This window comes from Tupaia chinensis, unplaced genomic scaffold, assembly GCF_000334495.1.
Source record: "Tupaia chinensis unplaced genomic scaffold, TupChi_1.0 Scaffold139733_1, whole genome shotgun sequence".
Lineage (NCBI taxonomy): Eukaryota > Metazoa > Chordata > Mammalia > Scandentia > Tupaiidae > Tupaia > Tupaia belangeri.
In genome coordinates, this window is record NW_006199613.1 from 604,638 (window position 1) to 609,389 (window position 4,752).

Here is a 4,752-nt window from a genome sequence, read left to right on the forward strand (position 1 = left end):
TGTACCCACCCACGAGCAGGTACGGCGCCGGCCAGTGCCGTCGGCTGGCCACACAGAGCCACACCGGGCCCTTCGAGAGCCGCCCCCTTACGGCCATGGACAGTGCGACTAAGAACAGCCCTGCCTGGCCCCGGGACAGGGCGCTCATGTCTAACCGGCCCCGCCCTTGTCTCCAGCGGAGCATCCGCATTTGCTTTCTCCAAGATGATCAGAGGGGTCCCCTCTGCCTTCTGAATGCCCCTGTGGACATTGGCCTTGAGACACTGAGAGTAGCAAAGATGGGCGGAGAACGCCAGGACAGGCCCGTGCCGTTCACTCTTGCCGAGCGAGGTGGCAGTACATGTTACGTTGACGTGAGCTGAGCAGCTATTTTTAAAGGAGAGAGTTTTTAAAGTTCTTTTTAACACCAGCTCTGAGAGTGCCAAAGCACTAGGGGTCGAGTGGGGCTGAGTCACGCCAAAATCGTTCAGAGGAAGCCCAGGCGCCTCCCGTCCTCGTGTGACTAGCTCACAGTTTAGCCTCCCTGAGAGGTGAAGCGATAGACCCCCAAAGGCAAGGGTCTAACTTGCAAACGCACGTCCCATGCGGTGCCGGGCTAGCGTTTGCCAGGTCTGAAAGGTGGGCAGTTCCCCCGAGGTACCCTGGGGTGTGTCTGAACCCGCTCTCAGCAGACCCAGCTGTTGTGCCCTCAGCTGGCAGACGGGTCTGCCCACGCACGGCCGGCGTCCGAGCATGAGCTCTGTGGACCCGGCACGTGGCTCACGCGTGGACAGGGCCTGTGCCCTCAGAGTAGCTGCAGTGTAGGTGCCGATGAGCTGGGGCCGTCCCCTCAGCTGGCAGACGGATGGTTGGTGTTCGAGGCCCCTTCTCTCCTTAGATTCCCAGCAGCAGTCCCTCCCTCTCCTTGCTGGGCGTGGGCAGACACGGCGTGGGACTTGGCAAACACAGCGGAGCAGGGCTGTCTGGGGTCCTGGCCCCTGGGCGCTGCTGTCCGATGTCTGCCTGGGCAGTGCCTGCACCTAGGCGCTTTGGGGCTCAGGGCTCGGGAGGTGCAGATCAGGACCGTCACCTGCAGTCCTTTGCTCCTGTGCACGTGAGCACCAAGTCCCCCAGGGAGGGTCAGCCTGTCTCGCTGCCAAAAGCCCTTGTGGCGTTCATGACTCGAGGTTCAGAAGAGCCTCATCGCCTTTGGCGTCTTGAGTGAGGGCAGGAGACACTGCCGAGGAGCCACCACGCAGTGAGACCCACGGGGACACACCCTGGGACACGCAGCCACTGCCCAGGTTGCTCGCTGAGGGCACAGGCCAGTCGCGTGCAGCCGTGGGGGTGGCGGGGATGGCAGGGAAGCACCAGCCCTACGTGTGTAAGGGAGCATGCCTCCCACCAGCACGCATGTGCCGTTCTGAGCGACTGAGACCTAGAGAGACGCAGCACACACCTGTCGGGTTCCACGGAGCGCGGGGCGGTGAGGGTCACAGTCCCTGAAACCGTTCCTCCCTCCCCACGGGCAGAGCCAGCAGCCAGTGCCGTGGGGACGCTGGCCCCTCCTCCCGAGAGCCCCGCCGAGGGCGAGCAGCAGTGCTCTGAGGGCTGGTCCAGCTGAGTGGAGGGGGAGCAGGGGATGGCCGTCTTTCCTGGAAAACGTGCTGCTTCCCCTCCCGAGTCCGGCAGCAAGCTCGCTGAGCGAGAGCTGGCTTGCGCGCAGTGCACAGGGTTCTGGGGGGGGCTTCCATGCCCGGGCTGCAGGAGAAGCATCGTGGCTTCCCTCCTCTCACAGCCCAGCGGTGGCAGCTTGGTGGCCTCGGGGTCCGCAGCCCCAGTGCGGGCCGGCGGAGGGTGTGGGAAAACGCAGCTCCCGACGGGCGCCTTCCTGGCCAGGAGGAAGGCCTGCTGGCAGAGCACGCAGGGTGAGGGCCTTCGCTCTGCCTCCAGCTAAGTTTGCAAACCCAGTGTGGACTGACCACTGTCACATGTCACGTGTGAAATTACCGGGCACCATTGTATGCTGGAATGACTCGAGAGCCCAGTCTCTGTGTTTAACGTGTACGCATCCACATCTCACCAATAAACGCAGACTCCCATTTCTCACAGCGGTCGCCTCTTCAATCCCCGTCTCACACCGGCGTCAGCCACAGACTAAGGGTCTCTGAGACCCCCTCTGGGGAAGGGCTGGGCCGAGGGCGGCATGTCCAGAAGGGCGTTTTCCAGGAAAACGCCTTTGCGGTGTGGCAGGTCATCTCTTGAGTGCTGAAGTCAGAGCCGGGCGAAGGCGGCGTGTCACCAGCCAGCTGGGCTAGCTGCACCCATGGGGCTTAGACAGACAGGCTTGTCTTGCTCACGTGACGCTGGGCCGCTGCCTGCTGTCCTTGCCCAGGGGGGATGAGGGAGGCTCCTGCAGTCCCCAGAGCAGGACACGAGGGCCATGTAGGCTGACACAGCCCTGGACGTGGTGCAGCACGTGCTCAGGCTCAGAGCCTTAGGGACCGGGCCTGGCTCGGCGTCCAGGGACTTCCTGGAAGAGCTGGCCGTCGTCCTAGTGGCTCTCGGGCTGCGGCAGCCCAGATGGCGTTCGGAATGGAGAGACCATCCATGCCACTTCCCAGCACAGAACCAGCCAGTCCACGCAGCGTGGGACGGCCACTGCAATGCAGTCAGCGGTAAGTGCTGAGGGCCAGGCCGCAAGACAAATGCAGGTCACCCGCCGGGACCCATGCCCCGTGTAGGAGACTCTCCTTCCATGGACATGCACACATGTGTAGAGGAAGGGACACGGACCTGCACTCCGACACCTGCCCTGGGCAGCATGGGCTCTGAGGAGAGGAGGCAGTGTCTGAGTCTCAGTGACACACAGATGTGGCCTGACAGTCTCCCACCAGTGCCAGCTGTCATGAAATGTTGTTAAAGTGGACACGCCGAGCTGGTTAAGGGAGCCAGATCCCATGGGGTGGCCTGCAGGTCAAGTCCTGGGCCAGTGGTTTGAAAAGCACACCAAGCACATGTGTGTGCATGCCAAATTCCAACAGGACAGAGAGAGAGACAGGACCGAAGCACGGCCATGCCAGTGGGGTGCTCACCCCCGGTCTCTCTGTCTCTGTCTCTCTGGCAAGGGCATGTGGGCTCTGGCAGCATAAGGAGATGGGCCCTTCATCAGAAAGGGCATGTCTCCTGCTTCCCTCACACCACACCCAGGACGTTATCAAGGCCTTGGTGACAGGGCGCTGCTCACCAGCGAGTCACCAGCTGTCACTTGCATTTAAGATGGCAAAGGGCCACGAATCACAGTTAAGTCATATGTTTAGAAAGACCTTGCAGGGCCAGCAGGCGGAGTGGTGGTTTAGGCCCTGGACCCTTGGTTGGGGTCCGGGACTTGGCTTACTCTCTCGCCTCTCTCTCTGGTTAAAAATGGTGATAAATTGGGAACCAGCAGTTAGCGTAATGCCTATGTTGCTGGGCTCCCACGTAGTCGACCGCGGTTCGAGTCCCGGACCCGGTGGCTTAAACTCACGCCGGGCGCGTGTGCGTGCGTGCCCAAGATCCCGAGAGGAGAATGGAGGAGAAGGGATTGCGGCGTGACCATCCCCTCTGGGGGGTGATTTCTCGTTTTCTGTCTCTATGTCTCTGTCTGGCGAGCACACGTGCCCTATAGCGAAAACCTCTCCGAAAAAAAAAAAGTGGTGATAAATTAAGCACTTCAGACTCTTGGTTGAGTGTGACTCGGCATCGTATAATCTGCTCGGGCCAGCCCTTCCCTCTCCACCCCACGCCCTGTGACTGCTGGCCGGCTCCCTGGTGCAACTTCGGTCTGTTCCAGACATTTCTCTGCCTCTGGTCCTCTGGTCTGTCCCCACCCACCCCAGCCTCTGGGGACCGCCATTCTGCCCACTTCCAGCCCTGACTTCAGGGTGCCACGGCAAGACCCGGGGCTGGCCTTTCTGTGCCTGGCCGCCTTGGAACGAGGCCTTCAGGTTTGTCCGTTCCGACGCCAGGGACGGGATGCTCTTCTCAGCGTTTATTGGTCGCGTGGGGCCACTGGGTCGAAGTCCACCTCCTCCCGAAGGTGGCACAGCCAGAAGAACACAGCTTTGCTCAGGGCGTGCGGCAGAGGCCTCTCGTCCCGCCGTGGGGTCCCACAGAATCCGGTGGGTCCTGTGGACTGGGATTTGTGACCCGGAGCTCTGACCCTGCCGTCACTGCAGTTTCGCAAGTATGTGGTGGCACCGGCAGTGGCGTGTCACCGCAGAGTGCCAGGCGGCCTGGCTCTAGTCCTGGATCGACTCAAACACGCCAGGCAGGCACATCCACATGACGCCGGCCAACTGGGAACCGGGGCCTGCGTGTGGCAGAGGCTGGCAGGGACTGCGCCTGTACCCGCTGCGCCTCACAGGGGACAGACACGCGGACTGAACAGTCCTACGGTGTAGAGCACCTGGGCACATTGACAGACGCCCCTCTGGCAGGGGTGACAGAGACGGGCGCGAGCCACGAGGCGGGGTCTCCGAGCACGAAGAGGATGCCATCTGGGTTGATGGCCATGGAGACTGTGTGGGTGGTTGCCGTCACCACTGAGGCCTTGACTGCGCAGGGGAGGCTGCAGACAAGCCCCAGTACACGGCTCACCTGTCTCCTGCTCCGGGTTACGGCTGAGAGGATTCAAAATAAAACACTTAAGGGACCAGCAGTTAGCGTAATGGCTATGTCGCTGGACTCCCATATAGTCGACCGCGGTTCGAGTCCTGGACCCGGTGGCTTAAA